The sequence below is a fragment of the Pan paniscus genome, chromosome 5 (genome assembly GCF_029289425.2).
Source record: "Pan paniscus chromosome 5, NHGRI_mPanPan1-v2.0_pri, whole genome shotgun sequence".
Taxonomy (NCBI): Eukaryota; Metazoa; Chordata; class Mammalia; order Primates; family Hominidae; genus Pan; species Pan paniscus.
Genome location: NC_073254.2, coordinates 18,586,301 through 18,609,876, shown reverse-complemented (window position 1 = coordinate 18,609,876; position 23,576 = coordinate 18,586,301). Strand labels below are relative to the sequence as shown.

At 41.4% G+C, this 23,576-nt stretch overlaps 1 pseudogene; it reads right to left on the bottom strand.

Moving 5' to 3' along the window:
• Positions 1-1,578: 1,578 nt before the first annotated feature.
• On the bottom strand, positions 1,579-22,605 carry LOC117980781 (glutaredoxin-3-like; annotated as a pseudogene).
• Between the last annotated feature and the right edge of the window lie 971 nt (positions 22,606-23,576).

The window sequence follows — 23,576 nt, the reverse complement described above, 5'->3', positions numbered from 1 at the left end:
GTGCGTGTGTGTTTAATGTTTTAACTTTTATTTTAAAAGTTCAGGGTACATGTGCAGGTTTGTTACACAGGTTAACTCGTGACTCGGGGGTTTGGTGTACAGATATTTTGTCACCCAGGTACTAAGCATAGTGCCCGACAGTTTTTTTTTTTTTCCCTGAGCCTCTCCCATCTCCCATTTTCCTCCCTCAAGTAGGCTCCAATGTCTGTTGTTCCCCTCTTTCAGTCCATGTGTTCTCATCATTTAGCTCCCACTTGTAAGTAAGAACATACGATATTTGGTTTCCTGTTGCTGTGTTAGTTTTCTAAGGATAATGGCCTCCAGTTCCATCCATGTTCCTGTAAAGGACATTGTCTCATTCTTTTTTATGGCTGCATAGTATTCCATGGTATATATACTACATTTTCTTTATCCAGTCTACTGTTGATGGGCATTAGGTTGATTCCATGTCTTTGCTGTTATGAATAGTGCTGCAGTAAACAGACAAGTGCATGTGTCTTTATGATAGAATGCAAATCCTGTGGGTTTTTTAATAAGATAATTTATATGTGAATACTTTGCAGTAGGAAAATGGAGTATAAATCAAAGAGCATTTGACAAGATCGAGTCCTGGCTCTGTCCCTGAGTAGCTCTGTGATCTTAGGCAGTTTATTTCATCTCCTTTCTTGTGCCTTAAAGTTAAAAGACAATAAACTTGGAGAAAATATTTGCATCATATGTAACAGATACAAGATTAACATCCAGAACACATAGCCAATTCCTAAAGACAAATAATGCAACAGACTGTGCAATTTAACCGTATAAGGTAAAACAACTAAGGAACACATGAGTGAAAGCATAGAGAAAAGCTGAGACAGGAAATGTTACCAGGCACCTGAGAGAAGCTGTTTCTCATGACTGAGTGCTCATTTAACATGTCAGTTTTTTAACAAGGCAAAAAGAAAATACACTGTGGAACAAAGTTTTCATCATGTGACAAAAAACAACATGCCCATTCTTCAAAAACAAATTTCCTTAGGACTTGATATGGTCTGGCTCTGTGACCCCACCCAAATCTCATCTTGAATTGGAATTGGAATTGGAATTGGAATCCCCACGTGTTGGGGGAGAGACCTCATGGGAGGTGATTAGATCGTGGGGGCAGTTCCCCCATGCTGTTCTTGTGATAGTGAGTGAGTCTCATGAGATCTTTGGTTTTGTACGTGTCTGGCATTTCTTCTGCTGGCACTTTTCTCTCCTGATGCCATGTGAAGAAGGACATATTTGCTTCTCCTTGTGCCATAACTGTAAGTTTCCTGAGGCCTCCATGCAGAACTGTGAGCCAAATAAACCTCTTTCCTTTCCAATTACCCAGTGTTGGGCAGTTTTTTACAGCAGTGTGAGAACAGACTAATACAGGACTCGGTAGGAGGGATTTAGCATTTGGTGATTTGGATAGGAAACACTGATTTCCTGATACAGTGGATGACATCTTCAACAGTGCTTTTCCTCAGACATGGGCAACTCAGGTGGATGCTCATCTTATCCTTGTTTTTAATTTCAAATTTATGTATTCCTTTAATAAAATTAACATATAATCAAGGATTTAAGAAATATCTATCAGTACAGAAAGGCCCCAATCTTCCCTGCCAGTATTCACAGCTCCACAGACGTAAATACTTTAAATGTTTTTGGGTTATGTCTTCTCATAGTTATTTCCATAGCTTCCAATGATGACATGTGTTTGCTGTGATTTTTTTATTTATCCATATTAATAATTTCTACTGGGGCTTTCTGCTCTGAGAGATTCCATAGTGAATGAGCTGGTGTCTCAGGCTTTAAACAATCATTCATGCTCTTTCTTCCACCTCTGTGGAGGCCACATTGGACTGTGACATTAGTGAGAAATAAACCCTTATTATGCTAAGCCACTGAGATTTGGGGGTTGTTTGTTACCACAACATAGCCTAATTTACCCTGACTACTAAACTGCCCAATTTCCTCACCAGTGAAGCTAGCCTCACTGGTGAGGAATAAACTCTATAGTGCCTCACTCTTAAATATAAATGCATAAGCAAGATTCATCAGATATTTGAGGAAAGTGTTCACATGAAGAACAGACTCTTAATCAGAAGCAGAGGAACTCATAGGTAACAGAGACAATGCAACGAATAGAAGAAAACATTTGTTTTAAAAGCCGGGCGCAGTGGCTCACACCTGTAATCCCAGCACTTTGGGAGGCCAAAATGGGTGATCACCTGAGGTCAGAAGTTCAAGACCAGCCTGGCCAACCTGGTGAAACCCCATCTCTACTAAAAAATACAAAAATTAGCTAGGTGTGGTGGCATGCATCTGTAGTCCCAGCTGCTAGGGAGGCTGAGGTAGGAGGATCAGTTGAACCCAGGAGGCGGAGTTGCAGTGAACCGCAATCAAGCCACTGCACTCCAGCCTAGGCAGCAGAGCGAGATCCTGTCTCCAAAAAAGAAAAAAAAGAAAACATTTGTTTTAAAATTAAAATCTGCAAAGATAAGGAAAGATATTAAACCTATAAAACAAGAAGAAGGTGCTATAGAAAATAAACAATGAGAGAACAAGAAAGAACTTTTATAAATAAATAATAGAGTAGAAACTAAGATAAATAAATAGATATGCAAATGTTCATAGCAGTTTTATTTATAATAGTTCCAAACTGGAAACAACCCAAATGTTCTGTAATGAGTGAATGATTAAACAAATTGTAGTACATTTATACTGTGGAAATACTACTAACAGTAAAAACAGAAAAACAACACACACATAGCTTAGAAGAAATTATGCTGAGTGAACAAAAGCCAATCTTAAGCATGTTGTGTGATTTCATCTATGCAACATTGATGAAACATCATTTTTGAAATGGAGAACAGATTACTGGTTGTCAGGGATTAGGAATGGGGAAGAGGGAATAGGTATGTTCATAAAGTGGTAACATGCGGGACTCTTACGGCTATGGTACTGTTGTGTATCTTGATTGTGATGGTGGCTATCCAAGACAACACAAGTGATAAAATTGCAAAAGTTAACGCCAAACACACACACAAACACACACGGGCATGTGTAACTTGTGAAATCTGAATGAGCTCTGTAGATTGTACCAATTTCAGTTTTTTCTAGTAGCTGTATGTTTAATATTGCTGTAAAGATACACTTTTTTATACAGTTATTGTTAATAATTTGAAGATGTTTATTGCATTCTATTTTTAGTGGGAAAACATGTAACATACTTTTATTTAGCACGACATTGTGAAATACAAAAAACATGTAACTGAGTAAGCAGGATTTTTCTATTCCTAGCCCATTTCTGAGGACTAAATCATGAACTGCTCCCAATGTAATTAAGTATTTCTTGCAATAGTTGGGCACCAAGTTTAAGATTTATTAATTTTCTCCTCTCAGTATAGGCAGCAATTCACCATTGTCTTTCAGCTCCTTCACAATATCCAATCCTCCCACCAGCTCCCCTTTCACATACAGCTGAGGATATGTTGGCCAATTTGAGTAATCTTTTAATCCTTGCCGAACTCCTTCATCCAATATATCGAATGTTTCATATTCACCACCAGTACTATTTAGTATTTCCAGAATTTGTTTCCTGAATCCACATTTTGCTTCCTGTTTGTTTCCTTTCATAAAGAGCATCATAGAAGCTTCATTTGTCAGCACTTTGAGCCTTTCCTCTAATTTGGGAGCTTTGGGACAAGTTGTTTCTAGTTCTTCAGATGCGTGTAGCTCCTTAATTATATCAAGTCCTCCTATGAGCTCTCCAGAAACGTAGAGCTGAGGATAGGTAGGCCAATTGGAATAGGCTTTGAGCCCCTGTCGAACCTCTTGATCTCAGAAGACATCAAAACTGCTAAACTAAATATTATGTTTGTGAAGAATTTCCACCATCTGCTTGCTGAAACCACAGAGTGGTTCTTGAGGAGTTCCTTTCATAAACAGCATGCAGGGGGCAGCATGAGTCAGTTTCTGTAAGCGAAGGTTGAGATCTTTAAGATGTTCATCAGTGCTGGGTGGGAAGGAGCCGCTAGACGCATGTCGCTGAGCTTTTTGGTCTTTAAGATGTTCATCAGTGCTGGGTGGGAAGGAGCCACTAGATGTCGCTGAGCTTTTCTGGTCAACTCTGGGATGTGTGCACCATCTAATCGGTCAATTTTCTGAGAATTATTGAAAAACAGAAAAGTGGGAACAGAGCCAATTTCATATTTTTCAGATACTTCAGGAACACCTTCAGCTTCCAACTTCACAAATGAAACTTGAGGGTGTTCTTTAGCTAACTCTGCCGTAACTTCGTTCATCTGTGCACATTGTGGACCACAAGGAGGGACTTGGCTTTGAGGCGCAGCAGCTCCTCAAACTGGCCGGCTGAGCTGACCTCTTCTACGGCTGCTGCAGCCGCCCCTGCCACCGTGCCACCGCCACCACCAATTTCAATTTTTCAGTTTCGATATTATGCTATAGTCGTTCAGGATGTTAACAGCGAGGGAGTCTGGGGGAGGGGTGCATGAGACATCCCAGTACCTTTTTTTGAATTTTGAAATAATATTTCCTGTGAATCTATAATTATTTCAAAATAAAAAGCTTTAAAAATCTTCAAATAAATAAACAGATACTTTGGAAGATAAAGTCAATAACATATCCCAGAAAGAACAAAAAAGGCAAGTGTGGAGGACAGAAGGAGAGAAGGGAAGGGAAAAGATAAGAAAATTAGAGAATCAACTCAGAGGTGCATGATATTGGGAATTCCAGAGAGAACAGAGTAAACAAAGGAGAAGAAACTAAAATAATAAAAATCTACACGAACTTGAGAACATGTGCTTTTGTACAGAAAGGGCTTCCCGAGTGCCCATTGCAGTGATGCAGAAAGGCCCAGCACACCGGAATGACCTTTCAGAACACTGAGAGGCAAGGAGAACATCTGTGCTGGATTGCCTCTTGTCAACCTGATGACACCACCGTTCTTCTGAGGTTGGGAACTATACTTCCCACAATTCTGTTCCCAAAGTGGCAGGGATGGAGCTGAGCTTAGGCTCGGTGAAAGTCTGATTTGCAAATGGCTCCTGCAGGGTGCCCAGCCTGCCAACAGCAGAGACAAACATTGAGCCCATGATGTGGCACTGTTATTTGGGGGAATCAACAGTTTAAGTAACGTGGACCATTTCCATCTTGCCAGAAGCACTGCTTTGTTCTCACTGGAGATGGATGGATTGCCCTCCCTGTCCACAGTGGTTCCTCCAAAATGGTCATCTCTGGACTTACTTACAGAATACCTAATGTATGATAGTGGCACTCTTCCTAGCTTTGCTTCTGACAAGGAACTGATTTCACAGCAAATGAAGTGCAGCAGTGTGCTCACGAAAGCATGATGTTGTGAATGCCTTTATTTGGAATTCACTGGTCTTACCATGTTTGCCATCATCCTGAAGTTTGGCTTGATAGAGTGGCAGAATGGGCTTTTGAAGATTCAGTTATGGTGCCAGTTGATAAAATAACTTTGTGGAGCTGATTTAGTACCCGATGAGATGCAGAACATACTCCGAATCAGTGACTAATTTATGATGTAGTTTCCCCCACAGCAAAGATACGAAGTTTTAAAAATCAAGGAATGCAAATGGGAGTAGTGTCTTTTACTGTACATCTAATGATCTACCAAAGTTTTGGATTTTTTATCCCCACAACATTAAACTCTGCTAGTTTAGAGGTCTGGGTTTCCAGGGCAGGAATACTTCCACCAGGGAACACAACAGTGGGTCCATTTAACAGGAATCTGAGACTGTCATCTGGTCACTTTGTCAGACAAATGTTTTCTGTGCTAGATGGGACAACTGATCTTGATTATCAAGGGTAAATTGGTTGGCTACTGCACAATGGAGGCAAGGAGTACCTGGGCTCCAGGAGATCCTCCTGGTAATCTCCTGGCACTCCCATGCTCTGTAGTAAAAGTTAGGGAAAACTATAGCAACCAGAACAAGCAGAACAATGTCGCACAGAAACTTCAAGAATAAAGATTTAGGTCATCATACTAGACCAAAAAACAAATTAAAAAACTGACTGGGCTGGGCACTGTGGCTCACACCTGTAATCCCAGCACTTTGGGAGGCCAAGGTGGGCGGATCACTTGAGATCAGGGGTTCCAAACCAGCCTGGCCAACATGATGAAACCCCGTCTCTACTAAAACTACCAAAAAAATTATCCAGGCATGGTGGTGGGCACCTGTAATCCCAGCTACTCCAGAAGCTGAGGAAGGAGAATCACTTGAACCCAGGAGGCAGAGGTTGCAGTGAGCTGAGATCACGCCACTGCACTCCAGCCTGGGCGACAGAGCAAGGCTCTGTCTCAAAAAAAAAAAAAAAAAAAAAGCAAAAAAACTGGCTGAGGTGCTTGCTGGGGACCAGTGTGATAGGAAATGAGTGGTGGGAGAAGGGAATTACACATACCAATTACAGCCATGTGACCAGTTCCAGAAACAAGTACTCTAGTCATTAGAGATATTTTCTATATTGCTTAGATATGGACATTTGTATATATAAACTGATATTTTTCTTTTTTTTCTCTCCCATTCCAATACCCTCTAATAGTATCAGTGTACGAATCATGGTTACTCATATGGTCCAGTTTTAAGTTATAGGATAGCAAGATAAGATTGTGAATCAGAAGATAAACATTTATTCACAGATGGATAAAGTGGAACTCTGGGTTTCTTCTTTTAGGTTTGGTTGTATGAAGAATCATTGAATCATATAATGTAAAAGCATAATGTTGCTAATATCTTTATTTGGAAGTTAAAGATTAAAAATAGGGTGTATGGATGCCGAGCTGATGAAGGAGTAGACTCTGCTGGATTATCTGGTGTTAGCACAACTCTCACTCATTTTTAAGGCTGAGAGCTACATTTTCCAGAATGGTTTCCTTTTCTATGTGGTTTTTGGTTAGAGTATGCTTGTGAGAGAAACTCGTATGAGATTTGGAAGATGGAAGTGAATCAGTTGCAGCGAAATGTGCAGGTAGGCAAGAGCTTCACAGTGGCTTCCTGGCAAACTCTTGAGAGGATAGTTGGTGGAAGCTTCTCAGAGATTCCTGAGAATTTCGGTAAGGTTTTGAGAATCACCTCTCCTCAATGATTCAGACTGAGATGTTTAGCATAGATTTCTCTGATTTTTGGTGACAGATCCAGTGACCTTTACTCCTTCAGCTCTTCCAATAGTCATGAAAGATCCTAATTTTATATTAATTTCCTTATCTACAGAATGTGTAGGCAGAGTATGGTGTTGAACACCTGTAGTCCTAGCTACTTAGGAGGCTGAGGCAGGAGGATCACGTGAGTCCAGGAGTTCAAGACCAGCTTGGGCAAAGTAGTAAGATCCTGTCTCTTAAAAGAAAGAAGATGACAGAATACATAAAATGACTTCTTTTTATTTTGTAGTATACTGACTGATACAAGATTCTAAAAGCTTCCAGAGAGAATAAAAGATTGTATACAGAGAATGAGAAGTCAGCATGGCATTGAATGTATCAACAGTAACTTAAGCCAGATGAAAATGAAGCCAAGCCTTTATAATTCTGAGGGAAATTGATTTCTAAGACAGAATTCTGTATCCAGCTTAGTCAATGGTGAGGGTAAAACAAAGACATTTACAGACATGAAAAGTTTCAGGATCTTATGTCTACTTCCCTCATGAAGCAATTGAAGGATATGCAACATTAAAATTAGGAAATGAGCCTAAGAACCTAAGGAACCTAAGGGATTTGGAAAACAAGGAAGCCAATACAGGAGAGAAGAGAATTCACAGGATGATGGTTGAGTGAATTTCCAGTATGGAAGTTGTGCAATGGGCCTGAGGACCAGGCAAGGCTGGGCAGTAGGATGGAAAGCTGTTGGGGAAGGCCGGGCACAGTGGCTCACACCTGTAATCCCAGCATTTTGGGAGGCTGAGGCTGGCGGATCACGAGGTCAGGAGTTCGAGACCAGCCTGGCCAACATGGTGAAACCCTGTTTCTACTAAAAATACAAAAAAATTAGCCAGGCGTGGTGGCACGCACCTGTAATCCCAGCTACTTGGAAGGCTGAGGCAGGTGAATCACCTGAACCTGGGAGGCGGAGCTTGCAGTGAGCCAAGATTGCGCTACTGAGCTCTGGCCTGGGACAGAGCAAGACTCCGTCTCAAAAAAAAGCTGTTGGGGCGATGTGGCCCAGGGAAACAAACATGTGGGATCAGTGGACCTGATGACTTCCACCACATTAAGAGGAGTTCTTCAGCTCTATCAGAGAGTTTAGGAAACATTAGTAAGAGTACCTAGAAAATGAAGCAAATGAAAAAATGAGATAATTTTTAACTCCTGGAAAAAACCAATGTTGTACAAGAAAGGGAAATAGAACCATACTATATTATGTAGCTCATCAGTGAACGGTACTGTCAACAAAAAGAGTCAAACTGTACAATATTTGAAGAGATTTATTCTGAGCCAAATATGAGTGACCATGGCCTGTGACAGCCCTCAGGAGACCCTGAGAACATGTGCCCAAGGTGGTTGGAGAGCAGCTTGGTTTTACACATTTTAGGGAGGCATGAGACATCAATCAAATACATTCAATAAATATGTTGGTTTGGTCCAGAAAGGCGGGACAACTCAAAGCTGGAGTGGGGGTGTCCAGGCTATAGTTAAATTTAAACATTTTCTGGTTGACAATTGGCTGAGTTTGTTAAAGACCTGGGATCCATAGAAAGGAAATGTCCAGGTTAAGATAAGACTTTGGAGACTAAGGTTCTTTTGAAGTCTTATAGTGGCTGCCCTTAGAGACAATAGATGGCAAATGTTTCCTGTTCAGATCTTTAAAAGGTGCTATTTTTTTCTTTTCTTTTCTTTTTTTTTTTTTTAGACACAGTTTCGCTGTTGTCGCCCAGGCTGGAGTGCAACGGCTTGATCTTGGCTCACTGCAGCCTCCACCTTCTGGGTTCAAGTGATCCTCTTGCCTCAGCCTCCTGAGTAGCTGGGATTACAGACATGCACCACTATGCCTGGCTAATTTTTGTATTTTTAGTAGAGACGGGGTTTCACCATGTTGGCCAGGCTGGTCTCAAATTCCTGAACTCAGGTGATCCACCCGCCTCCACCTCCCACAGGGCTGGGATCATAGGCGTGAGCCACCGTGCCCACGGAGATTCTTTACAGATGCAGATTTTCCCTCAGGAAGGACAGCTTTGTAGGGCCATTTTGAGATATGGCAAAGAAACATGTTTTGGGGTAAAATATTTTTATTTTCTTTCTTGTCTCCTAATGTTATGCCAGAGTCAGGTTGGAAAGTAAGGCATGGTATATATATGGAGTTAAATAAACCCCACTGCTGAGAATTTATGGTTTGTAGGGCATGACTCCCCAGACCCCTTAGATAGGAATTTGGGCAAGATAAAAAAAGAGCATAGTCCTCAGTGTTTATATAGTCATAACAATATAAGTATTAGATATCAATTTAATCAAGAATTGGGATACAACTGTACTAGAAGAGTTCTTGTATGTAGGTAAGGTGTGTGATGTTTTATAAGAGTACTAAATTCTTATGCTTCATCAGAAGTCAGCATATAATATTTAAAATAAGCAAGAAATGGAAATTAAAGAATATTAGTTAGAAATATGGAGGTAAATTTCAGAAGAAACAGCTAAAAATGGCCAGGCATGGTGGCTTATGCCTGTAATCCCAGCACTTTGGGAGGCTGAGGCAGGTGGATCACCTGATGTCAGGAGTTTGAGACCAGCCTGGCCAACATGGTGAAACCCCATCTCTACTAAAAATATAAAAAATTACGCGTGGTGGCAGGAGCCTGTAATCCCAGCTACTCGGGAGACTAAGGCGGGAGAATCACTTGAACCCGGAAGGCGGAGGTTGCAGTGAGCCGAGATCGCACCACTACACTCCAGCCTGGGTGACAGAGCGAACTCTGTCTCAAAAAAAAAAAAAAAAAGAAAGAAAAGAAAAGAAAAAAAAAGAAACAGCTAAAAATGCTGAAAGGGTTGCCTCTAGGAAGTGAAAATGGAGTTGGGAAAGGAAGAGTAAAACAGGGATTGATATTTTTCTTACAGTCATTAGAGTACTATTGGGCTTTTGAAATTAGATATATTTCTTACTCCGATAAAAAAATTAAACATCAGAGAAAAGTATAGGAAAAATTAACACACACATGGGAAAGGACATTAATAGGCAATTCACAAAATACAAAGAACCAATTGACATAAAAATTTATTTTACTAAAAAATTAGGTAAGTAAAAACATGCACAGCAATCAAGTATGTTTTTCCATCGAATTATAAAAAGTCTGACTTCTCTGCTTATTGTTTTTCCTGTTCAGTAGATTGGAAATGTCATAACACTTACCTTGATTAATTTATTTCAAGGAAGCAATGAGATAATGCACAAGAACTCTAAACTCTTGTATGAATAGAAAGCAATGGAAAACAAGAAAGCTGCCTCCAGGATACAGTCCTCAAATCTGGCTAAAAAGATAGTGCCAACTTTCACATTTGACATTCTTTTATTTAAATAGATAATTCCAATTGTAAAAGTATCCCCCTGCCCCGCATGAGATTCGATAGGACTACTAAGTGGAAGGACATTTTCATGTTTTCTGACTTGGCCCTGTGCAAAATGTTTGCTCTTCATTAATCTATCTAATTACACTGGTGGAAAGAGCACAGAGAGAAATGAGCATGTAACATACACATTAGACTGTTCTTATCAGGTGTTTCAAAGGTGCTGGGTCATGTTTAGGGTGACCACACGTCCTGGTTTGTCTGACACCGTCCTGGTTTATGGCTGTATTCTAAGAGTGATTATCAATAGCACCTACTTTTATTCTCAGAGTGTTCTCATTTGGATGATAAATTATATGGCTACCCTAAGTCAACAGGTATTAATTTATGCTAATTAGAAGAGAAAATGCTTTAGGTACCATATGAGAAAAGGTAAATTTGTTATATTGCACATGTTTTAAGACATTGGATTATAGTCTTGATGACACAAAATACTTTAATATGTGTGTGGCTAATGCAGTTAGAATGAGTTTTGTTTTGTTTTGTTTTCTCTCTCTCAAAAGATAACTGAAATCTGCTTAAGCATTTGGACAAATTCTTTGTTGTCAGCCCATATGCTTCAACAGCTTACTATGGCGTTTGTCCCAATAAATCTACCGTAAGTTGAAATATGGTAAGTCAAAACTGCATTAAGAAAAACATTTTTAAAAGTGAGAAAAAAAACAAAAAACCTGCAATTAATACCCCGATAAACCCATCATAAAGTGAAAAAAATCATAAGTCAAACATCGTAAGTTGGTGACTATCTATATTCTGTAGCATGTTGACAGGGAATAGATAGATTTATCCTGGAAAATATTAAAGTCAAATGATACAAAGAAACCTTGTCCATTAAAAACAAATGCCAGTACAGCTCCTATGAAACTTTTTTTTCAAACTTTTATTTTAAGTTCAGGCGTACATGTGGAGGATGTGCAGGTTTGTTATACAGGTAAACATGTGCCATGGTGGTTTGCTGCACAAATCATCCCATTACCTAGGTGTTAAGCCCAGCACTCATCAGCTATTCTTCTTAGTGCGCTCCCTCCTCCTACCTCCAACCCTTTGACAGGCCCCAATGTGTGTTGTTCCCCCGATGTGTCTATGTGTTCGCATCATTCAGCTTCCACTTATAAGTGAGAACACGCAGTGTTTGGTTTTGTGGAACTTGTTATTTTTAACAGAACTTCATAATGGCACCACCTGATTTACTGCAGAGTGCACCCGTCTCTATAATCAATATTCTTAGTGGTGATCCCAAGGATCTACAACATTCTAAATTGTTTTCTATATAAGTAAGGGAATTTACAAATGATGATATCTACCTTCCTTATCAACCAAAATTTCTTGGAATGGCTGAAGAAAAAAAGTTATACTTTAATAACCTATCAGTGCACTGGAAAGTGAGAAAGAGTGCCATCAGCTTGCTAGAAACTAAGAAATTCCTGAAAGAGGGAAAGCAAACAGGCTCGCATGTATAGAGTAATGAGTCTAGAGGGAACTTTATCCAAAATAGGTGGGGGAGAGACCTTCTGTGAAAGTGGGGGGCATGTCCTCGGGGAATAAAAGGTGTGAGAAGAGGTCCCAGGGGCAATCATTGCGGTGATTGATTCATTAGGGAACTTCACTTAAGAGCAGGTTAGCCAGTTTCTGTTTTGGTTGAGCAACTGACAATGATGGCCTTGCTCTCAACATAAAGCAGACATTGTGAGTTCTAGAGATGGAGAGGCAGGGGAATGCCTCAGTAGCTAATGAACCTCTTAATATCTATCAAAATGTTACAGTAGGGAGCTAGTTAGACATGAGCAGGGCAGGAGAAGCCCCACCACCACCACCACTACCACCAGGAATGTCAGGTGACCATCAGGTGATGGTCAGGGGGTTGTTACACTGTTTCTTTAAAATAATAATTGGTTGCAGCCAGCGCCAGGGAAAGGCAGCCTCCCAATAGACAGAAAACACCTGAAACTGGTGATGAGCAGCTTCCTGATCAGATCTCGGGAGTTGGGCGAGTGGGCTCACACATGCACACTAAAAGGCAAAATGGTGATGTTTAACTGGTGCATGACCTTCCTCTAGGAACGCTTGACTGGTAAGGGAAGGACACCTCAAGAGCATGCATACAACTTCAGTAAACACACTGTGCGTGTGCCCCCCCCCCGCCAAGGCCTAGCAGGCCACTGTACATGTGGACAGCCCACCCCAAGGAAAGGATCAGGGAGAAGTAATGCAGTCCCGGAAGCATGCCAACGTATAAGACCCTAAGTCAAAGGTCAGACTACACACTTGATCCCTCAAGTCACCCACTAGGCCCTTTTCCAAGTGTACTTTAATTCCTTTCATTCCTGCTCTAAAGCTTTTATTTATTTTTTTGAAACGGAGTCTTGCTCCATCATCCAGGCTGGAGTGCAGTGGCGTGATCTCGGCTCACTGCAACCTCTGCCACCCAGGTTCAAGCGATTCTTGTGTCTCAGCCTCCCAAGTAGCTGGGACTACAGGCACACACCACCACACCTGGCTAATTTTTGTATTTTTAGTAGAGATGGGGTTTCACCATGTTGGCCAGGATGGTCTCGAACTCCTGACCTCAGGTGAGCCACCTGTCTCAGCATCCCAAAGTGCTGGGGTTACAGACGTGAGCCACCACACCCGGCCTGCTCTAAAGCTTTTAAATAAACTTTCACTCCTGCTCTAAAACTTGCCTCGATCTTTCACTTTGCCTTATGCCCCTCAGCCAAATTCTTTCTTCTGAGGAGGCAAGAATTAAGGTTGCTATTGACCCAGTAGGTTTTGCCACCACTAAGAAACCTGTGGAGATATTTAATCTTTTATCTGTAGCTGTCTGCTTAGGAAGAAAAGGAAAGGTAGCTTCTTCCATGACTCAGCTTTCAATTAATTTTTTTTTTTTTTGGCAGAGTGAATTGGGGCCCCAGGTTTTTATTTTCCTTTCATAAAAGCAATCAAGAAAAGACTTAAAGACAAGTGTAATAATGTTCAAAGAAGAACTTCAGGCGAATTAAATTTAACAGAGTTTAACTGGGTGAAGAACGATTTACAAATTGGGGAGCCTCCTGAGAAAGAGTAGGCTCTGAGACTCCAGTGCAGCCATGTGGTGGAAGAAGATTTATGGACAGAAAAAGGAAAGTGGTGTACAGAAAATGGAAATGAGGTACAGAAACAGGCAGATCGGTTAGAGCTTGGCGTTTGTCTTATTTGAACATGGTTTGAACAGTTGGCCATCTTTGGCCAAAACTCGGTGATTGGCACAAGAGAAGGTTACAGTTTGTTTACACCTCCATTTAGGTTATAGTTCATGATGTACCTTTAGGCTATAGTTCATGATGTACCTTTAGGTTCAGAGAAACCTTTAGGCTTAACTTAAAATATGTAAGAAGGCAGCTTTAGGCTAGACTTGTTTTAACAATTCCCCCTTTTTGATCATTCTCTCAAAATTTGGTCAAAATTGAGAAGATGACCAAAACTTTAGTCACTGATGGCACTATTACCATCATAAATGTACATATTTGCTCTTGAAACCCACTGGGAAATAGTTTAACAGTGGATTTTGTAAAATGGGAAAGAGGACTTCAGGTCACTTTTTTTTTTTTTTTTTGGTAAGGGTTAGAGTAGAGGGTACCTCTGTGTGCTGCAATGGCCTATTCACAGGAGAAAAAAAACAAAACTTGGTCTATTCTAGGATTTATGTGTTTCCTTAAAGTCTTAGTGTGATTATGTGGCGTTTAGCACAACTGACTCCATTTTGGTTTGGTCAGGTCTGCTGGGGCCTAGTGCGTGAGCTTAATCCTAAACAATGGCCTCCCTTAACTTTGTTTAAAAATTCCCTTTGTTTGGTCAGGTTCTCACTTAGGTGAGAGTGTGACCAAAACTTAGGGCCTCAATGCCTCTCTCCATTATTATTATTTTGGGTTTCTGGTCTCAGCACGTCATTCGTAGGTTAGGGTGCCCTCAGGGTCACACATTTCTTTTAGCTCTTGATATTCCAGTTGAAGAGAGACTGCTTGACATTCTAGAGATGGCGGCATGCAAACCTTTAAAACTTTTGAGGGAATACAGCACACCAGGGAGACTACTATTTTGACTATCCAGAGGATAATACCAAGAGTTTGGCGTATGCTCCTTAGCTAAGGTCCCCATAAACCAAACCACCTAAAATCAAACAGATCAAAGAATGAGCTAGATGGTCTACTCGCTTTAAGCATTCTCTTCGTTAATCCTCTGCAACTGAATCTCTGTAATACCTGATGTGATGTATTTCTTCTTAGACAACAAGAAATGCCAGCAGCTGTATAGATACTTCTTTGTTTAGTCAGTAAGTAATCTAGAGCAATTCTATTATTTAGCATCACTTTCACAAGAGAATTTAAAGTCTGTCATGTAAACATAGCCTTTGTAGTAGAATCTGCTATAGAGCCTATCATGAGGGATCAATTTTTAATTCACTCCAAACCATGAAAATTTACTCCAAACTGTGAAAAAGGACGTAACAAAATGATGCCCTTCTAGAAGAGTTTAGACCTTTTGGCAATGTGCTCTTTATTATTATTTTTTTTAATTTATTTGTCATTTCTGAGACGGAGTCTCACTGTGTCACTCAGCCAGAAGTGTAATCGCTTGATCTCGGCTCACTGCAACCTCTGCCTTCCATGTTCAAGCAATTCTCCTGCCTCAGTCTCCTGAGAAGGTGGGATTATAGGAGCCTGCCACCACGCCCGGCTAATTTTTGTATGTTTAGTAGAGACAAGGTTTTACCATGTTGGCCAGGCTGGTCTCAAACTCCTGACCTCAGGTGATCCACCCGCCTCAGCCTCCCAAAAGGCTGGGATTACCAGAATGAGCCACTGCATCCAGCCGACAATGTTCTATTTAGCTCATGATGTAGGTTGAGAGGATTGAACTTAAGTTCTCTTCCTGACTGATTATGAGGCAACACATGTACCATTAAAATTTCTCAGCCGGGCGCGGTGGCTCACACCTGTAATCCCAGCACTTTGGGAGGCCGAGGCAGGCAGATCACGAGGTCAGGAGATCGAGACCATCCTGGCTAACACAGTGAAACTCTGTCTCTACTAAAAATACAAAAAATTAGCCGGGCATGGTGGCAGGGACCTGCAGTGCCAGCTACTCGGGAGGCTGAGGCAGGAGAATTGTTTGAACCCGCGAGGTGGAGGTTGCAATGAGCCGAAATTGCGCCACAGCATTCTGGCCTGGCAACAGAGCAAGACTCTGCCTCAAAAAAAAAAAAAAGGAAGTTTAATCGACTCATGGTTCTGCAGCCTGTCCAGGAGGCACATAAGGCAGCTTCTACTTCTAGGGAGGCCTCAGGAATCTTACAATCATGGCGGAAGGGGAAGCAGGCTCATCTTACATGGCTGGAGCAGGAGCAAGAGAGAGCGAGTGGGGAGGTGCCACATATTTTTAAACAACCAGATCTTGTGAGAACTCACTCACTACGCAGTACCAAGGCGGGATGGTGCTAAACCATTCATGAGAACTGTGCCCCCATTATCCAGTCACCTTCTACCAGGCCTCACCTCCAACACCAGGGATTACAATTTGGTGTGAGATTTGTTTGGGGACACAGATCCAAACCATATGAGAAACTTAACTCTGAAACCCTGTGTGAATATAGTACCTATCAAGGCTCGACATAGATATTGAGATGTTTTCTAAATTAATCTTCTCTCAGTCTGTTCTTGTAAAGTTACGAAACCAAAAGAAAATAGAATTAACACTGTCTTAGTCTTTTCTGGCTGCTATAACAAAACAGCATAGACTGGGTAATTTATAAACAACAGAAATTTACTTCTCACGGTTCCAGAGCCTGGAAGGTCCAAGATGAGGCTCTGGCAGATTTGGTGTCTGATGAGGGCCATTTTCCGGTTCATAGTGTTACTGGTAGAAGAGACCAAGTTACCCCGAGTTACTGCTGGCGAATCCATAGGCATCTGCAGCAACTTCAGCCCTGGCCTCCTCAGAAGAATGAATTCAACTGAGGGGCATAAAGCAGGAAAAGAGGCTGAGGCAAGTTTCAGAGCAGGAATGGAGGTTTATTAAAAAGGCGCTAGAACGGGAAAGGAAGGAAAGAACCCTTGGAAGAGATCCAAGTGGGCGCCTGAAGGTCAAAGAGAGAAAAAAGCAGAGCCTTGAGCCTTGATCCTAGGAGTTTATAGGCTGGCCTCTTTCCCATGATTCTTCCCTTAGGCTGGGCTTTCTGCACGTGCAGTGCCCTCCTTACCCTTAGGAACTGAGTTTGCACAGTTTAGATGCCCAGCAATGACTCTGAGTCATGCTTACCCAGCATTTCCTTGGAATCAACATGTGTATCGTCAATAACGTGTTGCATACATTACCACAGCTCTGCTGCTCTTCCTAGAAGCTGATTAGGGAGCACGTTTAGGGAGTTAGACGCTTGCCCATCTGAGGCTTTCTTCCTTTTTCTGATGGCACGTACCTGGAACATCGTACTTTGCCATTTTTATGTCTTAATGTGCATGCCCAGGAAGTTGCTTCTCCCTGGGGTCTGCATTCAGTTAACATTTTTTTTTTGTTAACATATGTGAATCATCAGGAAATGACCTCTCCCTGGCACTGCCCAATTATTGTTTTTAAAGAGGCAATGCAATGATTGTCGAACCATCACGCAGCATTCCTAGTGGGTGGCGGGGGAGAGCCCTCTCCTTTCCCGCTCATGCCTATCTATCTACTTATAACAATAGTGGACACACCTTCTAGCTGTGTCTTCACATGGTGGAAGGGCAAATGAGCTTCCTTGGTCTATTTTGTAAGAGCACTAATCCCATTGATGAAGCCTCTGCCCTCATAATCTAATCACCTCTCAAATGAAAGGGATTGGCCAGGTGTGGTGGATCACACCTGTAATCTTAGCACTTTGGGAGGCTAAGGCAGGCAGATTGCCTGGGGTCAGGAGTTCAAGACCACCCTGGGCAACATGGTGAAACCCATCTCTACTAATACATACAAAAATTAACCAGGCATGGTGGCGCGTGCCTGTAGTTCCAGCTACTCTGGAGGCTGAAGCAGGAGAATTGCTTGAACCCAAGAGTCGGAGGTTGCAGTGAGCCAAGATTGCGCCACTGCACTCCAACTTTAGTGACAGAGCAAGACTCCATCTCCAAAAAAAAAGGAAGAAAAAAGGGGATTATCCTCTGTATATAATCATGTTAGGGGTTAGGATTTCAACATTAGAATTGCAGGGGAACACAGACATTCAGACCATAGCAAACACCAAACACCAACTAGGCAAAAAAGAACAGACCCCCAGTGCCATCAGGGTCACACTGACATGTAGAAGCCCACCCACATCTGAAATTCTGAACTCCTCTACCCCTGGGGTGGGCTGAGGGATCATCTGAAATGACGCAGACAAATGAATCTCACTTTCTGGATTTATTTATAGATCCCCTGTGTTGCAGAGCTGTACTCCCTTCCCACTGTGGCCACACACCAACCTGAACAGTATCTCAAAACAGCTTGAGGTATGGTGTGTGCTCTCTAGGATGACTCCTGCCTTTGAAATGGTCCCTAATGCTGCCATAACCGCCCAGCCAGCTAAAGCTGAATATATTGATAGTCTCAGCTCAGAACAAATTGCAGTTTAGCGTTTCCTACCTGAGTGTACAGGCACTAAGTCTAGCTTTGCTTTTGAAGTTAATTGTTCTCTCCTTTATCTGTCTGATATGGCCCTAATCTATATTAACACATTACATTTGCTCAAAGGTAATTTTTATCCATTAAAAATAACTCGAGAATGTTCTTTTCTTTGAGAGAATCAGCACTCCTCCATGACTGCTTTACATGTTCGCTATTTGAAGAGTGCCTCAATCACTGCCAGACCTCTTTTTCCCTTCAATTAACTCAGAGCATCCAAGATTGAACTCATCATCATTGCTTTGAGAAGGCAGCCCTCCCTGGCCGCTGCTGCAAACCCCATTTCCAGGAGTTCCATGACTCTGCTGTCTGCCAGGCTACAAGACCTCTGATTCTTCTTACTCTCTGTGTTCACTAAGAAGTATCATTTTGTTTTTCAATTTCCTGTAGGATTTTTCCAGTCCTGTCCATTTTTATGCTTACCCCCAGTCCAGATCTTCATCTCTTCACACCTGTATCCATTATGATTGTATTGTACCTCCTATTTCCACAAGCTTAACAGTTGTCTTCGCATTCAGCAAATACTAATTGTCACAGTGTGCTAAGCCTTTCCTGTCCAATTCCATCCTACACACTATTCCCAGACTAATTTTCTTAACATGTGCACTTATCACTGTGCCAAGATGGTCAGTTGATCCCAGTCTGCTTTCTTTCCTTCAGACATAGAAAGAGAATTTCTAGTTGGGCACTCAGTTAAAAATTTCCTCCCATCGATTTTTCTCACATCCACCTCTTCTGGGACTCTACGATTGGAGGTTGACCTGTGTATTGGGCCATTCATTTTCTTATTCTTCATTTCCTATTTTCTATCTCTTTATCTTTTGGCTCTACTTTCTGGGAAATTCTCTCATGATTATCTTGTAACTCTAATACTGAGACTTTCTTCTTCTCACTCTGTCTTTGTTTCCTCTGTGTGTGTGTGTGTGTGTGTGTGTGTGTGTGTGTGTGTGTGCGCCTTTCATATTGGCTGCTCACACATCTGGTGCTCCAGGCTATCTTCCTTTGTAAGAGTAGAGCCTGTGAAGCTGATTGACAATTCTGTGTGCGTGGGAAGTTTGTCAACTATGGTCTTCACTGCAGGGTGGCCTAATAGAGTCATTTTATTGGAGAACTTCCAAAGTCAATATTTGTAGGTCTTTTGCCTTGAGCTGGTCATCTTCCCCAGGGAAGAATCTTCCAGACTTCAACCTGGAGATAATAGGCCTCACTCTCAGTTCTCTGGGAAGTTGTTGAAGGTCTAGACATCAGTTAGAGAAACTTCCCATCATTCCTCTTGTTTTCCGTCCAGTATCTTCAAACTCAACTGTGCTTGTACAACACTGGTTTATTATCTCCACATTTCTGCCAAAGTAGGAGAGGCCATCTGAGCAGGGTCGACAGACTTAGCAAATCAAAATGCAGGCACCCACTTACATTTAAATTTCAGATAACAAGTAATTGTTTAACATAAGTGTGCCTCATGCAATATTTGCGACACACTTATACTCAAAAAATTATTCATTCCTTATCTGAAATTCAGATTTAACTGGGTATCCTATATTATCTGGCAACCCTACATCTGGGTGTTAAACTGCTTCTCAAATAGACTTCGTGCCAATCTTCCTGTTTTGGACCCCATTTTTACCCCTACAAGAGATGCCTGGATCTGCCAGTATCTGATCCTTCAGGCAATGCGAATCAAGCTGTTTTCCAGTTTATCTTGGAGCTGACTTGGGAATGGCTTTCTTGGGTCTGCTAAGTCAGTTACCACTTGCCCATCTGCTTTCCAGCTTCCAAAATTGGGTGGCTGTTTGTTTTTCTCTTATAAATCTATAAAGCTTTATAGGCTTAAGTCTTTTTGTTTTGTTTGTTTTGCTTTAGTATTGATTTTGGTTTCTTTTGCTCATCATAATATTTTTGGTTTTTAAGCATCTCAATTGAGGTGTTACGTTTTAAGCCATACAATTTGTGCCATTTGGCAAATGTACATGGTCGGGTAGCCACAGCCATAATCAACACATAGAGTATTTCCCACTACCTCGGAAAATTTCCTTCTGCTGCTTTGCCCTCATTCTCTTCCTCCACTCCCTGGCCTCTGGCAATCACTGATCTACTTTATGTTATTTTAGTTTTGATTTTTTACAGTTTCATAAAGTGAGATCATGGCATATGTAATCTTTTGTGTCTGGCTGCCATCACTTAGCATAATGCTTCTGAGATTCATCATGCATCACGCATTGCTGCGTGTATCAGCAGTTTTCTCCTTTTACTGCTGAGTAGTATTCCATTGTATGAATATATACAATTTGTTTACCCATTTGCCAGTTGAAGAACATTCATTTCCAAGTTTTGGCTATTTGAATAAAGCTGCTATGAACGTTGATATACAAGTCATTGTGTGGTTACATATGTTCATTTCTCTGATGTAAATTCCTAGGAGTGTTTCTGAGTCACATAATAGGTTTATGTTTAGTTTTGTAAGACATTGCAAACTGTTTTGCAGAGTGGCTGTACCATTTACCATTTTAAATTTCCACCGGCATGTGTGAGGCTTCCAGGGGTTCTACAGCCTCAAAAATACTTGACGTTGTCAGTCGAATTAATTTTAGCCACTTTATTGAGTATGTAGTCCTATCTTGTTGTGGTTTTCATTTGCATTTCCCTATTGATTTTGAGCATCTTATTTGCCATTCAAATATTATCTTTGGTAATGTGTCTGTTCAAATCTTTTGCCAAATTTAAAAAATGAGGTTATTTATCTTCTTATTGATCTTGTAAGAGTTATTTCTATGTTCTGGATACATTCCTTTTCAGATAAATGATTTGCAAATGTAGTTAACCCCCATTATTCATGGATTCCATATTTTTGAAATCAACTATCCACTAAAGACTTTTTATAACTCCATTTAAGATACTGTAAGGACATATTGTGACTGTATGGTCAATGATAGCCATAGGCCCACTCAGACATTTCACAGGGCTGACACTATGTGTCACATAGCAGTGTGATGCAGCCTGGCTCTGGCGTTTCCAGTCTTGGCCCTAGATTTCCAGGGGATGAGATCACCTCAGCACAGATGCAACTCTCATAAATCTTACAACGAATCTGACACTTAGAGGAATAGCTTAAACTCTGTGAAAGAAATACCTGGTGACTGACCCAGACTGAATACAGGTATAAGAAAGGAGATGAGTCCTCCAAACTCTGAGAATGGTCTCTAGATGGGGACCCTCCTGGTCAGGTGGTTATCCAACCCCTGACTGTGTCCGGCCCGTGCCACCAGCCTGTCCTGCTATCCGTCTAAAAAAAGAGTGCTGTGAGAATAAACTGAGCAGCTGATGTTTCTGAATACTCATCTTTAACATCATCAGATGGAAAAGGGAAAAGTCCCCCCTGGGGGAGCTGGTTAACTAGGCCCACCCGAGAGTTTCCAAAACAACACCCCCAACTCAGCACTCGCAGCACTTTTGTGGTCATTTGCAGACATGCAGACATGCAGAGTGGTGAAACATTTGAATTACTCGATGTGCAAAATCTCAGCTGAGGCTGTATAGGACGATGCTCTGCCGCCTTGTTCCAGCTCTCAAACCGTAAACAAATGTCCATTCTGCACCCTATATAGAGCCATGCTTTTGCATTTTTGTACTTTTGTTGGTGATTTTGCTGTTTAAAATGCCCCCAGGCACGGTGCTGAAGTGCTGTCTACTGTCTCTGAGTGCAGGATGCTGCGATGTGCCTGTGGAGACAGTACCTGTGCTGGATGAGCTGCCTTCAGCGTAAGTTGCTGTGCTTTTGGCATTAAGTTCAGTGTTAATGAAGCAACAGCCAGGTACATTGAGGCAAATCACCTCTTCCCACCAGAAAGTGCTAAAGTAGCATCTATAGTAGGTGACAAAACTGTGGAAAAAATGGAAAAGCGGCTAAATTTGTGGATTTGTGAGACAATGTGTGATTAAAACAAAAAAGTGTTGTGAGGCTGAAAGCCAAAGTCAGGAAAATGTCAAGCCCTTCTCAGCTAGCACTGACTGGCTCGCATGTTCCAGAAGGTGATATGACGTGAAAAAGGTTAAACCTGCAGGCGAGGCGGGTTCTGCAGATCAGGAGGCTGTGGGAGAATTGTAAAAACGCCTTCTGAGTGCTATACAGGAAAAGGGTTATGTGGTAGGGCAGGATCTCAATGCTGATGAGACCTGCGTGTTCTACTAGGATGTTGATAAACAAACCTCTGTAACACAAATGGTGTTTCAGCTGATGAAAACGTTGTGACCAGACGCTCACAGAACCTAACCTGTGCTTTCCCCAGGATAAATAGTTCAGTATTCATTAGTTCTGGGTTTGAGGCACATTCACAGAACATAACTACCTCGAATCACAAGAATCAGCTGTGCTTCCCTCTATCCCTGCCCTGGGGGCTCCAGTCCCATTGAACTCTCTGTAGTTGCCTGAAGATGCTTTTCCTGGGGTGCCCTCTCCTCTCTGTCTAATTACCCAGATCCATCCTTTAAGCCTCAGCCCCAGTGATGCCCAGGAAGTCTCTCTGGACCCTCCCCTAGGGCGGCTGGGAATCTTTTCTTCAGCACCGGGTGACATGCCCTGCACACACCTCTGGCTCAGCGTGCATCGCAGCAGCGGGATCGGTCACACACTCCTCCGCCTCCCCCACTAGCCTCTGAGCTGCTTCAGGGCAGGCCCTTTCTTTTCTTTCTATCTATACACACATATGTGTATATATGTATATTTGTATATGTGTGTACATATAGACATATATTGGGAGCTAGCAAAAACCAACACTGTAAGATAATATCCTATGTTACACTGTTATTTTATTATTTAAATTAATGTACAGTATCATGCCTATTTGATCAATTCCATGTTTTTATGTTCCGGTACTTAGCACAAAGCCTGGCCCATAGAAAGGATCAGTAAATATGTGTTGAAAAAATGTCTAAAAGTTAACAATATTTATTCATGCTACTGAATTGAGGCTTTCTGAGTTATAAGTTTTTAATAAGTAGATAAAATCGTTTGAAATTAATATATAAAATTAACAGCTTGTTCCCTTAAACATTTTAAACAATTCCTCTGCCCCCTCTTTTTAAAAATTTGATCTATCTATAATAAAATTTTGCTGAGCAAAATTAAACTTCAGCTTAGTCTAAATGAAATAACTAGAAATGTGGATAAAGCAGTCTGCATTAATGAGTTTTTACCCTGCTCAGTCTAATTATAGAATATTGGAGCCAGAGAGATCTTAATGTATGCAGGTATGAATAAGGTTTTTCCAAGTTAGCTAAGGAGGTAGGAAGGTGTATTAGTCCATTTTCACGC